The sequence below is a fragment of the Dermacentor albipictus genome, chromosome 1, assembly GCF_038994185.2.
Source record: "Dermacentor albipictus isolate Rhodes 1998 colony chromosome 1, USDA_Dalb.pri_finalv2, whole genome shotgun sequence".
Lineage (NCBI taxonomy): Eukaryota > Metazoa > Arthropoda > Arachnida > Ixodida > Ixodidae > Dermacentor > Dermacentor albipictus.
The window spans coordinates 40,489,958-40,511,821 of record NC_091821.1 but is presented as its reverse complement, the minus strand read 5'-3'; the positions used below and the strand labels follow the sequence as shown (position 1 = coordinate 40,511,821).

General features: G+C 43.7%; 1 protein-coding gene and 1 long non-coding RNA gene across 10 annotated transcripts in view; one reads left to right on the top strand and one right to left on the bottom strand.

The window, feature by feature from the left end:
* Window positions 1-21,864, bottom strand: part of LOC139061125 (uncharacterized) — a 401,615-nt gene that overhangs the window by 257,712 nt on the left and 122,039 nt on the right. The window lies entirely within an intron of this gene.
* Window positions 1-21,864, top strand: part of LOC139046687 (GRIP and coiled-coil domain-containing protein 2-like) — a 159,229-nt gene that overhangs the window by 111,684 nt on the left and 25,681 nt on the right. The window lies entirely within an intron of this gene.

Below are 21,864 nucleotides of genomic sequence, written 5' to 3'. Positions count from 1 at the left end.
CAATCATAGTCCAAAATTCAGTTGCATGCCAGCATGTATCACTCCAGAGTTCATTTGAAGCAGTGGCTGTTCGAGCTATATTGTTCAATCACCTTATAACGATTTGCTCCATATATATACCGCCTGATGAACGGTTTGACACAGCAGAATTTGAAAAACTGATTGACCAACTTCCCGAACCCTATATAGTAATCTGAGACTTTAATGCTCACAGCACATTCTGGGGTGACTCAAGATGTGATGCGAGAGGACGGGCAATAGAGAACTTCCTTCTTTCTTCTGGAGCCTGCCTATTTAACAAGGCAGAGCCAACCTTTCACAGTTCCACACACAACACGTTTTCATGCATAGATTTAGCAATAGGGTCAGCGTCACTTCTTCCATACCTGGAATGGAGAGTTATCAGTAATCCATATGGGAGCGATCATTTTCCTACACTCCTAGAAACAACGAAGTGGCACGATGGACCAGCTTACCCCCCAAAGTGGAAAATTCATAGTGCAGACTGGTCAAAATTTAGAAACATAAGTAAACTGTGCATAGAAGAAGTGGACCATCTAGGTGTAGAGGAACTGGCTAGCTACATCAGTGAACATATCCTCTGTTCTGCTAAAAACTGTATACCTCAGTCCTGCACAGATAAACCCAATCCGAAGCCGTGGTGGAACAAAGACTGCGAAACTGCAAAGAAGCGCCAGAACAAAGCATGGAGTAGATTTTCACGCTATCCAACCACAGAAAACCTAATAGAATTTAAGCGCTGCAAAGCAAATGGACGCCGTATCCGCCGAATATCCAAAAGAGAAAGCTGGACACGCTACCTATCCTCAATAAACTCATACACGGACGCTAGCAAAGTATATAATAGGGTCCGTAAACTAAAAGGACAACGTCCAAATCCTTTTCCTCTCGTCAATAGCTCTGGTGAGTCAATAGAAGTTCAAGCAAACACTCTTGGCGAGCACTTTGAGAGAGTATCAAGTTCAGAAAACTATTCCGAAACTTTCTTAAAGCATAAAAGAACAGCTGAAAATATTCCTCTGCGTCCAAACAAGTCATCAGAAGGGTACAATAGACCGTTAACATTCCATGAACTCAAGCTTGCCCTAGGCTCTTGTGGTAGCTCGGCTCCAGGTTCTGACGCAATAACTTATGAAATAATCAACAATCTGCCTCATGAGACCCTAAACTGCCTGTTAGGCCTTTACAATAAGACTATTTGCTACTGGTCAAATACCTTCATTTTGGAAAGAAGCAATAGTCCTACCAATACTCAAACACGGCAAAGACCCTTCCTTAGTTAACAGTTACAGACCTATTGCACTCACTAGCTGCTTACTTAAAGTATTTGAAAAGATGATTAACCGACGCCTTGTCTTCTTTTTGGAATATAATGGTATATTGGACCCTCGCCAATCTGGCTTCCGAAGAGGGAGGTCTACTACTGATAATCTCGTTCTCCTTGAATCATATATACGTGATGCATTTGTACATAGCCAATACTGTCTATCTATATTCTTTGATCTTGAGAAGGCATATGATACTGCCTGGCGATACGGTATTCTGCAAGACCTGTCTTCCTATGGAATTTCTGGTAGTATGCTGAATATTTTGCAAAATTACTTATCTGAAAGGAAGTTCCGCGTTAGAATTGGCAATGTACTATCGCGTACTTTTATTCAAGAAAACGGTGTACCACAGGGAGGAGTGCTAAGTTGTACACTTTTTATAATCAAAATGAACTCTCTCTGCTCTGTTATACCTTCAATGGTATCGTATTCCGTCTATGTGGACGACATCCAAATCAGCTTTAAATCTTGCAACCTGTCCATATGTGAACGCCAGATACAGTTGAGTGTTAATCGGCTCACGAAATGGGCAGACGAAAACGGGTTTCGATTCAATGTAGAAAAGACTTCCTGTGTGCTGTTTTCCAGACGAAGAGGTGTATGTCCTGACGCATGCATTACCATGCATGGGAGAAACCTGGTAAATAGAAAAGAACAAAAATTTCTTGGTATAACATTCGATAGTAAGTTAACCTTCACGCAGCATATAAAACAGTTGAAGCTGAAATGTCTTAAAACCATGAACCTTTTAAAGATTTTATCCCATCAGTCGTGGGGAACAGATAGGTATTGCCTCCTATCTCTTTTTAAAAGCCTTGTGTTGTCACGCATAGACTACGGATGTATTGTTTACCAGTCTGCTTCAAAGACAACACTTAAGCAACTCGATCATGTCTATCACTTAGGTATCCGCCTAGCTCTTGGTGCCTTTAGGACGAGCCCCGTCCAAAGTCTATACGCAGAATCGGATCAGTGGCCGCTGAATTATCAACGTACATATCTGGGAGTCACCTATGCAATAAGAATCATGTCACTAAAACACCACCCATGCAAAGCACTCATAAGTGATCAGTCCACAAACCAGTTGTACTTAAACAGGCCTTCACACGCCCCACCGTTCCCGTTGGCAGTAATATCTGTTGCGGAAAAACTTGGAGTACTTTTCACAGATCTACAGGAAAGTGACAATGCTGAACCTACCACCTGGGAACAATGTACAGTTACCTGTGACTTGTCCTTTAGAGAACTGAACAAAAAGAGTTGTCCAAGTGCCCTCATCCAGCAACATTTCTTGGCCCTTGAAGACAAGTATAGGTCAACGGCATTTTTCACTGATGCTTCGAAGTCGGCAACTTCGGTATCATGTGCAGCCCATGGCCCAAACTTCTCCAACGCTAAAACCTTACATAACCATAGCAGCATTTTTACAGCCGAAGCGTATGGTATCCTGATCACTGTTGAATACATAGTGCAGCACAAGATACAAAAGTCCATAATATACACAGATTCCTTAAGTGTTGTCACAGCCCTGTCCTGTGGCAAAACAAGCCGAAACCCTGTATTAAACATGCTCCTTAAACACATTCACCTAGCATATAAACAAAACCTAGCTCTTGTTGTATGCTGGGTGCCAGGACACTCTGGGATTGCAGGCAATGAAATGGCAGACAAGAATGCTGGACAAGCGGCTCAACGGGATATTATTGATGTAAGCTGGGTACCTGGTGTAGATATGAAACCTGCTGTACGAAAGGTGCTTCATAACCATTGGCAAGCTGAGTGGGACAAGCAAGTGGAAAATAAGCTGCACCTGCTTAAACCGCGATTAAGCAAACCTTTCCCACTGAAGCTTGATAGGCACACCGAAGTCGTCCTAGCACGGCTCAGAATAGGACACACTTATGGCACACACAAACACCTATTGACTGCTACTGACCCCCCGACGTGCATACGCTGCGGTGAGAACTTAACCGTCCTACATATCCTCATTCAATGTCCCGAACTTCACCAAGAGCGATTAGCTCATTTTAAGGAACTCTACACACACCATATACCACCCCATCCCTCGATGTTCTTATCAGAAGATGCACTTTTTAACTTTAAAAGAGTGCTTAATTATCTTGCTCAAGCTAACTTTCTAGATATCATCTCATTCCATGCTAACCATCAGACTGTGCCTCACGGGTGAAGTACAGTCTGATGCACATAAGTATGTCTGAGCTCTTGCACTTCTTGCGTAGGCAAGAATTGTACAGCAAGGGACTCGGGCAATCCGCAACAATTTACCATGTGTCCCTATAACCTATAATTTTAGAATTCATCCACCAGTATTTATAGATTTCTTTTACGTGTAGGCCTCTATACAGCCTCTATTTTAAGTCACAGCACCAAACCCACAATTTTACTAAACAAAAACATATGTCCTGGCGCTATTTGGCCTTAGATGCCCTTGCGCCATCAAACTCCAATCATCATCATCATCATTCTACCGTGTTCCAGCGCATCATCTTGCTCTGCGATCTGCTTGTTCTGCCTCAGTATTCGTGTAGCACTGAATTATACCGCTAGTCATGTGTCCTTGGGCACAGTGCGCAAAATCATGCGCTGCTCAAAATGAGACAATCACAACAACTCGTGCGCAACGCTGTCAGCAAAAACGCACAGCACTGCAAAAAAAAAAAAGCGAGGAGAAAAAAAATGAAGACGGGGCCCGTGACATACGCTTCATGCGATCGTTGAGGTCCAATATGGGAAAACGCAGGGAAAGGATTTCACTTGTGGAGGCTAGACGGGGCGAGTAGAGAGAGTCTCGCTATGCAGTGGGGCTTGCCTCCTGAAATCATGGGTTCGCGGCATTGAAATATTTCTATCTCGGCTATTAATCAGCCGATTGAAAAAATTTTTCGGCAGAATGCTCCCTAGAGGGCATGTAACAACTCAGTGTATAACCAAAATTTGCTATTAGGCCTGGTAAGAGGCCCTTTAAGGTGACGGTCCCACTCCTGTGGCACGCACTCTGCATTTTAGTCATTGTTTGCGTTCGCACTGTGCTTTCTGCACTCGGATGGATGTGAATTGCTTTGCATTAGAAAGCTTACTTTCTGCTCTTTCCACTGACACCTAGTATTATCACCTAGCCGAAGTGTTACCTGACCGCAATCAAAACAGTGTGAACAAAAAAGCGTTTTTGCTGTACTAGCCTCCTTTGTACTGCATTTCCGGCAAAACTGTTCAACATAACAAAAGGAAATTTTTTGTACCGTTATATGAAATGTTTTACCAGGTATCTATGAAGAGAGGTTGCGTGTACAGCAATTAGAAGTTCATATAGGAGCTAATAAAAATGGGCAAATCAATAAAAGTTTATGAATGAATATCTTTTTCATTTTCAATGCAGAACAACAATATTTAGTGCTTTTCTAGGCTACAGTGCACTTATCATCCATGTGAAGTTGTTTTGTGCTCTGATCAGTTCATCAATTATTGTTACTTCAAATCGGCAATTTATGGCTATACTTCGTCATGCATTACCAAAGAATAAACAAAGCTATTCAAGCTGAAACTCTGAAATTTTCAATAACCAAGCAGCAAGTCCTTCTCAGCGATTCTATGAAGGGAAAATTGTTTTATGTTGATTAACGAATCTAAAAGAGAGCAGTGAATTTGGCTAATTTTTGTGCTGGCCAGGTCCGTGCAAATTGACATTGTTTTTTGTGTACACACTAATTCATAAAGCATTGCATATTAGTGGAGCCATACAAGATCTTGTAATTACTAGCACTCACAAGTTTTACTAAGCAGTGCTTGAAACAAAAGATTTCTAATAAATAATAAATCTCACAGGTGTTTTTGCTGGCGGCGCCATCTATGGAAAAATATATCAAGCTGTTTTACGTCAGTTCCAACATTTGTCAAATGTGGTGCCACTAAACATTACAAAGTGGGCACAACGCGAATGTATTCTTTCTCCAGAGTTGAGTGTTTGGCTCAGTCTAGTAATAGTGCTTCCCCCACATTCCTTCAAGCACACGTGTCTGCAACCACGCCATCAATGCAGTCCAACGATATCTCACTGACTTGTGGCTGCTGGGAGAAAACAATGAAAGAAAAAAAGCGTCGTGCACGGTATATCATGAGTGCATGCCAGTTAGCCAGCAGTTTATTTAGCCTATTGTGCCATTGTGCCAAGGATTATTGCAGAGAAAGTGAGATTCCAGAAATTTTCTGGGTGCTCACTTTTGTTCACAGTTGGCTGTGGAAGCGTTTTTGAAGTGCACACAGAACTTGCCCTTGCCTTCTTTTATCTGCGTGGCTCATACAACGATATCTGCAGACTTGCTTTCCCCACGCGGTGAGGTGCTGCGTGTTTGGCAGAGTACTGTTTGCCCTATTCTATAAGATGCCTGTGGAACAATAAAATTACCAGCAAACAATGAGTGAGCCTTATTTCCCTCACTGCATGCAGTCAGAAGTGCGATGCCTGCGTGACCTGTAGCATTCCAAGCCACACGCAACCATATGTCATGTGCTCCAATGCCCAGTGAAATTTTGAAACACATGATTTCCAGTAGGTGGTCTTCTCGTTGAAATATATATTGTGTTTACCCGCATAATCATCGCAAGTTTCGTGGCCCCTTATTATTATTTTAGATATGCATTTATCCCTATCACTTTTGGTCGGTATGATGTGAAAATGCATGCATGTGCATTTCTAGCTGCCATGGTTCCCTATTTTTCTCTTTTATTTTGGCATTTGATTGTGCAGCTGGAACGTCAGTTTTATGCACCATTGAATAATTTTCCTGGTTGCATTATGCATTTCCTAAACAGTTATATCTGACATTATATGGCACGTTTATGAAATATGCATGTTTCCACATCATTTATTAGAAATTCTTCTCGTCCTGCTATCATGTTCATGTTTATTAGTTCACCTTGTCATATAATTTTTCATTTATATTTTGTTTTCTTCTTCACACACACACCTTCACACCTTTTATAAAAAAACAGCTTGCCTGCAGACAAAGGATACCACTTGTGCAAAGACGGCAGTGGAACGCAGTTCGTTCAACTTAGAGGTCAGTGGAGGTCACAATACAGGTGTCCTATAACCAGGTGGGGGTGTATTGACCATCTTCGAGGTTGCATAAAAGTTGCAGTGAAGAACAAAAGAAACACTCTCCCAACAGCTGCGACCCCTCGCATGTCACCCCTCCCTACATTCCATTGGCTATGGCTTTCGTCTTTCCTCTCCTGTGGACATGACTGAATGTGCACCTGTTAATGAGTAGGTTATTCACAAACTGCCTGCGTGATTTGTTTTCCTTAGTGATCTTTTTTTCTCATAATGGCACTGTATGTACTCGCAAATTTGCACTCCTGCTATAGCACCACTGTATGTGCGCACAAGTTTGCATTCACAGTTGTCTTCGTTGACTTTGACATGAGCCAACGCACGTGTTTGTATGCATGACGCCATTAAATATATGCGTGCTTGTGGTCATAAACTACTATATTTTTTATGCCACTCTCGGTACACATGCAAGTTTGTAAAATTCGTATTCACGTTTTTGTTTGCTCTCTCTCTTGCTTCTTTCTTTCTTCTATGGAGAAAAATGTATAAATTGAACTCTGTGTACGTGTGTAAATTCAGTATTTATTTATTTTTATTTATTTATTTATTTATTGTCATACTCTCAAGGCCCGGGGGCATTACAAAGAGAAGTGGTGATTATTACAAACAAATTTGTTAACAATGTTCTTGAAGTTTGCGGCGTCAGAAATGGCAGTGATGGAGGCAGGTAGGCGGTTCCAGTCATTCGTCGTTCTTGGTAAAAAGGAATAAAAATAAACGTTGGTGCGACAAGTTGGAACTTCAACCTTAAAACGATGATCTGTGCGTGATGATATGTATGATAGCAGGGAGATTAGCTCATCCTTAAGTGTTTCGTTAGTGTAATAAATCTTATGAAAAAGGCATAGGCGAAAGTATTTACGACGTAACTCTAGGTTAGGCAAGCCAAAGGTTAGTTTCATTGGCGAGACACTTGCATGGCCAGAATAATTCGAAAGAATAAAACGAGCAGCTCGGTTTTGAATGGATTCGATGGTATTTTTTAACTCTAGAGTAGAAGGGTTGAAAATAGCGCATGCATATTCAAGTTTAGGTCAGACTAAGGATTTGTACAGAAGTAACTTGACAGCTGCAGTTGTTCACGAAAACTTACACCGTTAAAACCCAAGCATGCAATTAGCATTACCGTAAATGTAATATATATGAATGTTCCATGTAAGATTGTGTGTAATGTGAATACCAAGATATTTTATTATGAAACATTTTCTACAGGTATGTTGTTAATATTGTACGTAGGAAGGGTGGTATTTCTGACAACATGGGACACACGCATCGCCTTACATTTATTAGAATTGAGTTTCATTTGGGATCTAGAACACCATGATGTTACTATGCCAATGTCTGATTGACGAGTATCGCAGTCGCTAGAGTTAGAAATGACACGATAGAGAACACAGTTAGTAAGTCAGTAAATGCCTGTTATTTCCTGCGTGCTTCTATTCGTTGAACTATTTCTGTGCCAGATGCTGCGATTGTATGCTTATGCTATATGTATGCTATATGTTCTATGCTATGCTATATATATATATATATATATATATATATATATATATATATATATATATATATATATATATTGTAGCGGAGGATTGGAACGGTATAGTGGGTTGTTTTCTCCAGCGCTTTCTAATCAGTCGTTCTGTTCAGCGCTCTTGCTCTGGAAACGCTGCTTGTGCTGGGAGTCCATGCCCTGCTCTAACGGTCGATCCCAAATGCCCGTGACTAATAAATGCCTTTACAAGTGATGGAGGCTGCTTTGGCCTACAACATCCATCCTGGAACTTTGATCCCGTACCCTATGCTCAACCATGCTGAAAGATGCATCCTAGCAAACCCCTTCTACTCCATCCCAGCAAAATGCCTCCTCCGTCCATCATGTATTCTGGTGTGCTTTGCCATGGGGACCCTGCCATTTTCAGCGGCACAGAGGACACCGACGTGGAGGACTGGCTGATGACATATGAGAGGGTAAGCCTCCACAACAAATGTGATGACCCCGAAAAACTGAGCAACGTGCTCTTCTATTCCGCGGGTGTGGCCAGTCTCTGGTACAACCATGAGTCCGATTTTCTGACGTGGTCCTTGTTCAAGTCCTCTTTGGTGGCTGTGTTTGGTCGCCCAGCTGTGCACAAGCTGCATACGGAATCGCGTTTGTGAGAACATGCACAGCAACCGGGTGAATCATTTACTGGCTACATTGAGGATGTTCTGGACTTGTGTAAGAGAGTCGATTCGACAATATCAGGCTCCAACAAAATCTGGCATGTCATGAAAGGGATAGAGGACGATGCTTTCAACATGCTTCTTGCGAAGAATCTTCAGTCCGTGACTGACATCATCACTCTATGCCAAAGCTACGAGGAGCTGTGCAGGCAGTGCTCGTTGATGTGTTGTCCTTCAACACGTTGCTGGTTTGGTTATCATTTTTGACCAGTCAGTGCTGCTTGCAGAAATGAAAGCTTTCTTCGGGGAGGAAGTTGCACGCCAACTCTCCTTGATGACCTTCACTCAGCTGCCGCGTATACAACAGCCTGCCTTGAATTTTATGCCTCCGCTCCATGGCGTGTTCGTGCAGGAAATCGCCGAGGTCTTACCAGACCAGCGCCATCGTTTTCCTGCGGCTGCTCCACTAAGCTATGCTAAGGTCGTTGAGCCGCCCCAACAGGTCGCGATGTCTGCACCACTCAGCTACGATGAAGTCATCACACGGACCCAACCACCTTCTCCAAACATGCCTCTCTGTTATGCCAATGTCGTGGCTAGGCCCCAACTGCAGCCCGCCATGCAGTCATATCAGCAGCCACCCCATACTACACGTCCTGTGACAAGGATGGGACGTACCCTAGTGAACCAGTGGCTTACTCCTGACAACTGGCCCATATGCTTTGCATATGGCTAGGCCGGTCATATCGCACATTTTTGTAATTGTCTGCAGCTGCCTAGCACTGCACCACCCATGACCAGCCAGCCCAACTGTCCATATACAACAACCACTCTTCCGCTATGTCGCCGACTTTGTGCCCAACGCCAGTTACCCGCCGTTCACCATTTCCTCGCTGTCGCTCTCTGTCACTGATGTCAATGCTGCAAATGACCCACGTCTGCTCCCGCTGACCCTCTTCAACCTTTCCCTTGTCCTGCCTCTTCCTTTGAGGTCGTTGGACTAGATTTGTACATGCTCCATCCTCTCACCGCCACTGGTAATTGCTGGATTGTGACAGCTGTTGTCCTGCTAACTCGGTATGCTGAGTCAGCTTCTCTAAATTTTGACACAGCTTCTGAAGTTGCCAGCTTCTTCCTGAAAAAAGTTTTTTTACGCCATGGAGCACCACATCTTCACCTCAGCGGCTGTGGCAAGGTCTTTCTCTTCTCCATTCTTTCCCAAGTTTCTGTGAGCCTCCAGCACTGTTCATAAGACTGCTATATTTTCAGCTACCAGCCACAGACCAATGGCTTGACTGAAGCACAATACCTCAGTGTGCATCCACACAAACCCCATGCACTGAGATGCAATACTTCTGTTTGTCACATTCATTTACAACACTGCTGCACAGTATACTACCAGCTTTTCCCAATTTTTTCTTGTCTTTGGTGTCTTGCAAACTTTAATTCTTGAAGCATCTTTCTTGGCTCGTGTATCCTTGGTGGTGTTTTTTTCCCATCAATTTGTTTCCTGCCTCATCCACGTCACTCAACATCTCCCAGAATATCCGCAAGCTTCACTGCGACTCGGCTCACCGCAGTAGCCTTGGCGAAAGTGTATTATTCTAGAAACCTGCACATGTCTCTTGTTTATGTGAAAAAATCCTCAGCCATTTTATTAGACCCATGAGGTTATTTAGCCAACTTTTCCTGTTAATTACCACATCTCGCCTCATTGTACTCCCTCTGGGGTTGCTGCAAGATAGAGGTTGTACATGTATCTCATTTGAAAAGCCTTATATATATACAACGCATTTCGTAACTCTGTGGCCAATCTGGCCACATCAGCCCAGAGGGGGTAATTAGTATGAAGGCAATATTTGTCTCGTCTTCATCTGTACATATCACCATGAGCTGCGTTGTCTTTGCCATCGTGGCTCAGAATCTTTGAGAATATAGATGTTTCCTTCAATGCATAATGTCTGCTCAATGCTTCACATCAAGCATTTTTTCCCTTTCAAGTTGAATAAATGTTAAAGTTACGTTAGCCTAAATACTATTTAGGTATTCTGTTTAAGACTGGATGGTGCTAAGATTCATGGCAATCTTCTGCTACTTTGAAAGCTCTGCTATTTGGTTTTCTTCGAAGGAAACCAAAGGGTCTTAATTATTCTGGCTATGGATTCTGTGGGCTATTTTCCTCTTGTTAAGGTCTGTCCACATAACACACAAAAATGTTGGTGATGTATCGCGTAACCGGACTTCCTGGTTCTGTGATTAGCCATCATTAGCACAGCAGAGCTTGATTGTGGTCAGTGCAAATGGTAGTGGCATTTTTTCTCTTTGTTCTGAAATCTGGAGGGTCACGGCTAGGCTATACTTGACATATGTTCACACAGTGCGCCTCACTACATTCGCTTCACTGTCTGTGCGAATGTGTGCTGCAGCTCGAAAGTGCACACTGGTCATGGGACATAACAGTTTGAGCGTCTGCCACATAACTCTAGCATTATAGCTTAGGTGTTGTTGGTACACATGCTTTCTGCATTTGTAAACTTGTAATGACAGGTTGCTGGAATCTACAATGTACATTTACGTATCCCTGCTGGGGCGTCTGCGTCAGCAGGCATTTGGTGTTGTTGTAACACCACATACCCGAGCACACGAGGGCTGGACCCTCCCACATGTAGCCATGCGTGGCTTAGCCGTGTCTGGGAAAAGGGGGATCCTGGGGGTTGAGCCAATGCTGGGTGTTCGGACCTCTAAGGCCCCCCGGCGGAGGCAACACACCTCTTTGGCCTCTGCTTCACATAAATGGCAGCCCCGGACTGACCCACCCTGGTCAAAACTGCAGTCGCTTTTTCCTGTCCCCCTCTTCAATCTTTATCTTTCTCTGTCGCTTTCAATCTTTCCTGTCTTCTACTCCCTTATTCTTACTTCCGAATTTCCAGACAACAAGGGTTAACCATGCATAATATATTCAGCCTTGGGTATGTACATTAGGTTATATAGTGGCGGTGTATAGCTGGTGTCTGCAGGTTCTTTGGAACCTGTAGTGTCCCCTTATTGGGATCGGTGGTGGGTGGCTACCACCGCCGCCGAATTTTGAAACCATCCAATGGCAGAAGCGTTCCCGCGACTTTCAGATCGGCCTCTGAAAAGAGGTCGCACCGAAGCAGCTTTCCAGTTCTTTTTGAAAACAAACAAAGACACATTTCCAAAATACCATGTCGTCCACAGTGAAGGCAACACAACCGGAAGAAAGCTGTCACCATTTCTAGTTTCCAAATGCCTAGCAAACACAATTGGTCCAGGTTACAAGGCCTCAAAGATGGCTAGTGGAGACCTCCTCATTGAACTGACGAAGAAAATTAACTAGAAAAGCTCGCTGAACTCACCAGTATTGGTGACATTATAGTGACAATCTCTCCACATCGCTCACTGCACACAAACAGGGGTGTTATATCAGGAGAAGATTTCCTAAACCTCAGTGACGAAGAGCTCCTTGAAGGATTTCAGGAGCAAAACGTAATTAATCACTGTGAAGAAAAATACCTCATTTTATGAAACGAGGAAAAGGCTAGGACACTTACCTCAAGTGAGCTATGCCAGTGTGACACGGCAGTGGGCAGCACCACACTGGTTTCAGGAGCGTACAGGGTCCATGTCTGGGATCCTTGTAGAAACTCCATCCGCCCCCTTGGTGGCTGCAGCTAGTGCTGCTCCATCATCATCGAAGAAGGGCCGGCAGACTGCAGTGCTGCAGGGCCCAAAGTTGAACCGAACTCCACGGCGCAAGACGCACGTCCCGCTGTCTGGCTCCCGATCATCCAGCGCCTCAGAGAAGGCAATGGAGGTCAACCAGAAAACCCCGGCGTCATTGACGCCAAAAGATCCGCGGAGCGCTCCAAGAAGGAGAAACACCTTGTAACTCCACCGAAAAAGGGACAGGTAACCTGAACGGCTACCGACTTCCATAAGAGTAATCAGCTTTTTAATACATGTCACATAAAACTTGTAAGCTCATAGACATAAGTAATTTCTTTTTTCAATTCAAATAAAATGGCTTTCATCATTAATTGGAATCGCGTAGGCCTAATTCACAATCTAGGTGACAACAAAGACATTATAAATAAATTATCACTAGTAGCATTCTGCCTTCAAAAAACAAACCTAAGATCCGAATGTATGCATTTTCTTAAAGGTTTTACTGTCATAAGAAAGGACTGCGAGCACTCCAGCCGTCTATCAGGAGGTTTCTCTATTGTCGTCCAAGGCGGCATCCCCACACGGAACGTTTTATTAAATAACTCCGTATGAGGCAGTAGCTGTCACTGTTTTGTGATTTAAGACTGTCACCATCTGTTCATTGTACATATGTACAAGTGGGGGCACCGAAATGAAGAAACGCAAAGGAAAGTATGTTGGCTGCAATCGAGTGCCTACTTTGGGCACCTAATGTGGCTGTCGAAGGAATATAGAAGAAAACGTGAAATGCTTGGCCCACCAAGAACCATACACATACTGCTCGGTATCCTACACTGCCGAGACAAGACTTTCCGGAGAGGTTGCACTCAAGCGAACGCGGTGCAATCCGCTGAGTCCCCACAGTGATGGCGGCGAGCGACCATTGTTTCTTTTTCTCGTCTACTAGCCAGAAAGCATCCAAAATTCTTCCAGGTGAAAATCCACTTGGCCAGAGCAAACTGAACACGCACCGAAGTGCGTAGTGGGGTGGTCGGGGCAACACGAGAAAAAGGCATGCACTCTGGCCTGTCTCTGGCAGCCCGCGGGTAGGGTAACGAGAACAAATAAAAAAATTGAAGAGGCTCAATATGTTCGCGCGAATGAAAGTCAAAGCAGAAAAAAATAAATAAGAACGTAGTTACCTTGGCTGGATTTAGTGTCTTGACATGGATGCTTTGGCATAGGTGAAAAAAAACATGTTGGTATTCTTTTATGTGACATGACAGCACAAATGATCTACCACAATGCTTCATCTTATCAGACTTCGCTGCGTGCTTTATCAACTTGTCTGATATTGTGTTGATTTGGCTTGTCTCGTTTATGTTCTATGGCGCTCTTTGGCCGCACCGGGCCCTTGCCCCATAAAACCCCATACATCATCATCATTGTTTATGTTCTGATGTAAGAGTTTAGCATAGTCAATGCGCCTTCGGCGTCATATGTTTTTAACAGCATTAAACCCACAAAGTTTCGCAATTGAAAATCTAAAGCACAACTTTGCAAATGTCAATGCACCTTTCACATCAAAAGTTTGAGATTTATGCCCATACACTTTTGGAATTAACATGCCTGCGCTCTGTAGATTCCGTGGCGAGACCGTTTGCCATCAAACCGCCCTTGAAACTTTGTGCTCGGATGGGGCTGCTTGCGTTATGCGACTCCCGGTACACGGGCATTGCCGCGAAATCCAGCCCAAGTTTGCAATGTTCACAGTGAAATGTCTTTTTGAGCGTGAAAAAGGCATTCTAGACAAAATCCAGAATGATTTCCAGCACCGGGGGTTGCTTTGTTTGACGGTGCATGGACAGCACAAAAAAATTCTTGGGGGGGAGGGCTGAAGCCCCATAAGACCACCACCCCCCTGGCTACGCCCCTGGCAGTGATCATCTGCCTGCTATAATCAACCTCACATCAACGCTACCCATTATATCCTACAAACCACACCATTGGAAATTACAAATGGCGAACTTGTCAGTTTTCACAGAAAGTGCCAGGCGGGAGGAGCTTATTTTAATAGACCTAAGCATTGACGAAATTAATAAAAGTTTTACTAACTGTATTATTTCTGCAGCTGAAAAGGCCATTCCGCAATCTTCTGGCATTGTTTGGAAAAAGGTGAATCCTTGGTGTACACATAAATGCACCATAGTAAAAAAGCAGTAAAATAAGGCCAGGGGAATCTTACGCAGATACCCAACACATAACAACTTTCTAAATTTCAAACAAGCCAAAGCGAAAGCTCGATATATTCGGAGACTGGCGGAAAAATTGTATTGGCAGAAATATATATCTACAGGTAATAGCACCATCACATCCAAAAGGATGCGAGAACAGGTCAGGAAGTGTAAGGGGGACTACTCATCATACACAATACCTTTACTTACACCTTCAGACACTCGGGCAACACTACAAGAACAAGTGAATATGCTTGGGGAGCATTTCTATAACTTCTCTAGCTCGGCTAATTATTCAAACACATTCTTAAAATACAAACTGTCGGCAGAAAAGGAGAAACTACCAACTGCTTGTATGTCAAGGGACGGATACAATGCTCCATTCACTTTACAAGAACTTAACAGGGTTCTCTGTGCTGGTAAAAAAACTGCAGTAGGTCCTGACTGGATCCATTATTCCATGCTTGCACACCTGTCCCAAGCATCCGTAGATGCTCTCCTCAAATTTTTCAATAAAGTATTTGAATCTGGAATCATGCCAAAAAGTTGGAAAAACACAATAGTTGTACCTAAAAACAGGTAAATCCCCCACATCCCCAAGCAACTTTCGACCGATTGCCCTGACAAGCTGTTCGGCGAAATCATACGAAAGTGTCGTATATGCAAGATTAACATTCACGCTTGATATAGGGAACTTCACTGATTTTCATCAGTGCGGGTATAAAAAATGGTGTTCAACGATGGACCACCTCGTCTGACTTGAACACGAAATACGTGAAGCATTCTTACACAAACAGCACTGTCTGGCAGTGTTCTTCGATCTTGAAAAAGCGTATGACACCACTTGGAGATTTGGAATCTTATGTGACCTCGCTGCGTTAGGAATCCAGGGCAAAATGCTAAACTGTCTCGCTGATTTTATGTCCAATAGAACATTCCAAATCCGTTTAGGAACTGTGCTCTTGTGCAGATTTATCCAAGGAAACGGCGTGCCACAAGGTTGTGGACTTAGCATAGCACTCTTTATAGTAAAAATGAACTCTATTAACAAAGTCATTCCCCCCTCTGTTATGCACTCTATATAAGTCGATGATCTGCAAATAGCGTGCTGCGCCTCAAACTTACAAATATGTGAAAGGCCAGCTCCAGATAACAATAAATAAACTTTAGAGTGGGCTGAGAAAAATGGCTTCCGCTTCTCTACTCAAAAAACTGTTCCAGTGCTATTCTCGCAAAAACGAGGATTTTACTTGGACCCAGTTTTAAAATTGAATGATGTCACACTGCAGGTAAAACAAGAATATAAATCCTTGGGAGTAATCTTTGACAAAAAACTAAACTTGCTAGCCCACATTAAAACAAAATACATTAAAGCAAATAAAGCATTGAATATCCTCAAAGTTTTATCTCATAAGCACTGGGGTTCCGTCCGAACCAGTCTTTTACGTATTTACCGATCTCTTGTGCGTAGCTTTTTAGAGTACACCTCCGTAGTTTATGGCTCAGCCAGACAGTCCTATATCCGACGACGTGATCCAGTACACAACCTTGGACTGCGACTGGTAAGTGTTGCCTACAGAACATCACCTATTAAAGTTTATACGTTAAGTGTAATGAACCCTCCTTACAGCAGCGCAGAGCATTACTCACTTTTTCCTACGTACTCGGAATTCAGTCATCACCGCAACGCATATGCTACAACATCCTCACGCAATGCAACTCACGCTTACACTATACAAATAAACCGAGCATGATTAGGCCTCTTGTCCTGTGGTATGAGCAGTATTGTCGAGATTATGACATTCCTCATGAACTCCTCCAGATTTCAAAAAAACCACACCGGTTGCCTCCGTGGTATGATTTCACACAGTTATGTGACTGGACACATCTAAACAGATCTAAACACATCTAAAGAAAAGAGACACCCCACAGGAACACATTATACAAAAATTTCGTGCTCTTCTGCCCAAATATCAAAATAACGTTAAATATTACACTGATGGCTCTAAAACATAAGAACATGTGGGTGTGGGGGTGATAACACAAAATTGGGAAACAAGTATTCGATTACCACAGCACGCCTCTGTTTTCACGGCCGAAGTTTATGCTATATGGGTTGTTAAAGAGATTATCACTGATAAACACCCAAAAATGCAGTCATGTAACACCGATTCCTTAAGCACACTGAAGGCTCTACATCTGAAATCTGAGTGTGAACCCCTGATAGGAGACATCTTAAACATGGTGGCGCGTAACAAATACAGGAGGTCAATTCGTTTCTGCTGGGTTCCAAGCCATATTGGGACACCGGGTAACGAAACGGCTGATAGATATGCATCGATGTCAGCGTAAAAAGACAAAACAAACACAACACTTCCATATAAAGGTAGTATCCATGCAATTAGAAAAGCCTTAACTCTTTCGGGACCGGGGAAAAAACAGGCAATTCTGATGGGTGTCAAAAATTATTTTTTATTACGAATAGTCATTACGCTATATTGCTGCAATGTTTATCAAAATGTAGCTAATTAGATGGTCTTTCATGCATTAAGAAAGGTTAGACTTAAAAGTGATATATAATATTTTTTTAAAAATCTCAAATTCAAGATTTGCTGAAAGAACAACATAAAAAAGTTGGAAAAGTCATGGATATACAAGTGGAAAAACATAATAAAAAAAATTCAAGATATACAAAATGTGCTACAATGCCTCCTTTCTTGCTTGTGAAAATTTGGCACGCGTATCTACAACTGTCTTTTTTTTGTGTGAAATCTAGCTTGCACCAGTGGTCAGCCACTCAGGTCCCACGGTTCTTGTGCCACTCGAGGAAGCAGTTCCGGGCAGTCGTAAAACACAAGTGAACTTGGCATGTGCTGCAAAAGACATTAGTTTTGAGCTCGATTTTCTTCTGCTCATAGCACAGCTTGCAGTTTCTGCGTTTTGCCACTTTTTCCGGCTTGTGGAGTGCATGTTTTGCGACGGGTGGTGGAGGCGTGTGTGCTTGCTTGGCACCGTCAAGATTCAGAAGCTGCCGAATGAGCTCTTCTCTAAAAGCTAGGTGGTCAAACCCGGCAGTGCGTGCCAGCTCAGGAATCTCTGGGTGCAATGTGCGGTGAGCTTGGAAGAGTACGAAACTGTTCACACATGCAATATCGATGCAGTGGAAGAACAGAGTCTTCCACCACCGTACGCTTCTCATGAGAACATTATAATATCCAGTCATTTGATCCGATTTATCTACGCCTAGCATGCCAGCATTATAATCATGGATCAGCAGAGGCTTTGTTATAGATATCTGAGTCCAGGAGTTTTGCCTTCTTTCCCTTCTTTTTGCGGTGACCGTGTCATTTGCAGTATGAACCGTGCTCATCATGTTGACAACACGCCGGTCTTTCCACTGAAGGTACAGGATGTTCTGATCGCGCAACCATCGAATGTCGCCACGTCGAGCTTTTTTTTCCCACCGTGCATCCTTCAGTTCGGCAGGAAATCCTCGGCGATCCTTGCGTGTGGTTCCGCAAGCCAATGTTTTTCGGCTGAGAAGATGACTGAACAGGCTAGTAGAAGTGTAAAAATTGTCCATAAAGATCCTGTAGCCCTGATCAAGATATCTGTGACACAGCTGGCAAACTACGTCGAAAGCTAAGCCATGGGGCCCTGGCTGCTCACGCTTACCGGTATACACACTAAACTGCACAGTATATCCGGTGCCAGGGTCAGCTAGGACCCACAGCTTGTAGCCCCATTTTGTTACTTTATCTTTGATATACTGTCGGATGCCTGACCGCCCTTTCGATTTCACCATGCGCTCATCCACGGAAAGATCGCGATGTGGCTGGAAAAGATTCGCTGACACTTCGTTCATGTGTTGCAGGAGCCACCACATGTATCGGAGCTTTCCTCTTGAACTTTGAGTGACATCGTCCAAGTCTGCAACTTGCAACATTGCGAGTAGAGCTATGAACCGGCGTCGCCGCATGATCCGTGGTGGGAGCAGACCGCTGTACAGATCTCCTACGTTCCAATACAGCTTCAGCCGAGGAACCTTCACAACGCCCATGTAAATTACGAGTCCGATAAACTTTAGCATTTCACTTGGGGTGACTTCTTCCCAAGATCCATCGGAACAAGCATGCGTTGGTTTTTCCAAAATGTGAGTCCAAGCATACTTGTTCGTGTTGTCACAAATTGTTTCGATCACATTCATCGAGAAAAACAGAAGAAAGAAGTCCAGAGCAGTCAAGAATTTCTTTGATCCGCTTCTGAGTGCCACGCCCACTTCTGCGTCCAAGTACACGCCAGGTTCCCGTCGCGGCGAAAACTGAATCCGCTTCTGCGCTGGCGGCAGCAGATCATTGCCGTAGCTTGTTGAGACCCTATCAAGTAAAGATAAAATAATGAGAACATATAGCGAGCCCGTTCACCTACTCCAGAAAGAAATGAATGTGGAACTATGCTCACCTTCGGCTACTAGATGAAGTCCGTGGCTCATCATCATCCGAATCGGAGTCCGAAATAAAATCAGAGCTGCCGAAGTCGTCTTCAGACTCTTCGCTGCTCGGTTCATCAAAAAAATCCGTTGCCGAAGCAGCGGAATCGCGCGATTGACGGCGTTCTTTTCGAGCGACCGGACGCGAGCACGACGCCATTTTCCACTGCGTCCGCCGCCGCCGCAATCGAGAAAATTCTCTCTCGCGTATCGCCACCTGCTGGAAATGAAAGAAACTATGCCGAAACCGAGAGTCTAGTTCCTGACGACCTCCTAGATGGAGCTACATGTCCAAGCGCGCGGAAATTTGAACGGGGCAGTGCGCGCAAAACCGTCGATCATATATGATCGATGGCCTATGGGCCGGTCCCGAAAGTGTTAACGTCAAAATGGCAACACGAAGGGGACCGTTGTGCCGACAATAAGCTACATCTCACTAAACCCATATTTGTTGAGTGGAAGTCATGTTATCATCAGAAGCGGTTCTTCGAAGTAGTTTTATGCCGGCTACGCATTGGGCACACACAGCTCACACACTATTATTTACTTACGAAAGAAGACACACCAACATGTGAGAAATGCCAAGAACCACTATGCACATATTACTGACATGTACACACATTGAAACACAGAGACGAAACCTTTTGCACAACTTACATCAACTACACATACCTTTACACCCTGATTTAATTTTAAGTGATGATCCGCTAGTCCCATTATATGACATGCGTAAATTTCTAGACATTGGATTTTTACGTAAGATATAGATTATTAACACAGGCTTTTCCTTCCTTTAAAACACCTTGTGTTTGGCACAGCATAGCCTTAGCCGCTTTGTGCCATTAAACCACATTTAACTAACTAACTAACATTTATGTATGGCATCCAGAACTGGAGGCTGTGGTAGAAGCAGGAATGCAAAATGAACCTGCAAGTACGCGAATCAGGAGACAGGGTCAAGATTAAAGGGCCCCTGATTGGATTGGAGACGACTATATTTATGCCTGCAGTTGGGCGCTCGCACGCCCCGATGAGGGCCTACGTCATCCTCGAAGTTGCCGTCACTTGGCACGGGTCTCCGCTCGCCATTGCCGGCTCGCTGGGTCCGTGCCTTTCGAGCGCCTCGAGGACCTGCTGGACGGCCCAGAGCTGATCGTCTCGGTCGTAGCTCTTCGCGGCTGCCTCGAGCCACGGTGGGATTGTTCTTGATTTGGTGTCTTCTGGATATTTAACGCAGTCCCACAAGATGTGCGTGTAGTCTGTGGTCTCCCTCCGGCAGACTCTGCACATATCTGTTGGATATGTCTCGGGGTACATGCAATTCATCAGTCTCAGGCTTAGTAGCAACCCGGTCTGGAGCTGTCTCAGTACTAACGCCTCCGCTCGACTCAGTCTCGGGTGCGGGGGTGGGAGAGTCCTGCGAGCCAGGCGGTAGGCCTTCGTGATTTCATTGTAATCAGTCATGCGGTCCTTGGTTCCGAACCACGTCGGACGGTCTGTCGCCGGGGCGCGGTCGGTTAGCGCTCGCGCCGCTGCGTGTGCCGTCTCATTATGCTCCTGAAACACTTTTCTTAACTAATCCTAGAATGGCCTCACTATTAAAGGAGTCGCCTCATGAACTTCCTGCTGCAAAAATGTTTCGAATCCTTCTAGTATAAGTGGACTTATAGGTAGTTGTCACACCGATGCGGCCCAGCTCCGCTAGCATGCTGGAAGCTACACGGAGGATGGAAAGGGGCAATGCCCCCTTCAATGGTTGCGCATTTTTTTTTTTCTTACAATGCTACTTCTGATTCATGTGTGTGCAGTGCTCTCTTAGCACGGGCACATGATCATGGAGCATCTTGCCAACGAAAGAGCTCTTCATGGCATTCTGTGACGGCTGTGGTATCTACGCTACGCAGCATGCCAGGGTGGTCTCGGTGGCCATGTGCAGCAGATGCAGCTACACACCACTGTTTTGTGTAGACTGGAAGTGGGAAGTTTAAGTATTTTTTAGTCTTGTTAAGGTCACAGACATACATATTTTTAATTTATTTAACTGAAAATCAGCAACTCTAGTATTACTGGGAATGTTCTCGTGATCACGAAAATTGCCTATACCAGTTGGTTGGCCGCTTGGCTGCTTGTGACGTAACTGCTAAAGACATTGCGATTAAAAGATAAATTTTTCACTGTTTCCGACACAAGGTTGTAAATTTCCTGCTGCATGCAGTGTAATCATAGTTGGCTGACAAGCAATGTTTTCCTATTATTTAAAAAAAAGTATTTCAGGGCCCCTTTAAGTGGCAGCAGCAGTTGCATGAACAGAAAGGCAGCTGTGGAAACATTCTTTGGCTTGTCAAATCGAGTTTTAAATAGCAGGCTCCGGGATATGTTCATTAGTTTTTTTATTCTTTGAGTTTCTGAGCTGGTACGAGTTGTATTTTGCAGAGATGCCTCTGCATGATAAAACCACACCCGTTACAACCGATCCACATGTGGCATAATTTGGGATATAACAGACTATTTTTCTCACTTCTGCCTATATTATCACTACAATAAATTCTGCTTTTAAAGGGGTGCTGACATATTTTTGTTTTATTCTTTTACTTCAAACGAAGGTTCAGTACCTCTAAACAGCAGAAAAAAATACTTTTAAGCCTCACAGCACTTATAATAATTTAATAGAATAGCTTTTTAAAATAGGTCGAGATTATTTGGTTGTGCATATAGGTTGATAACTCATTTTGGGGATTTTTTTTTTTTTAAATAAATAAAGGTAGCTTCTAAACTATAGCATACGGCACTTCAAAAACAACAGTGACAATTACAAAATGCATCGTTTTG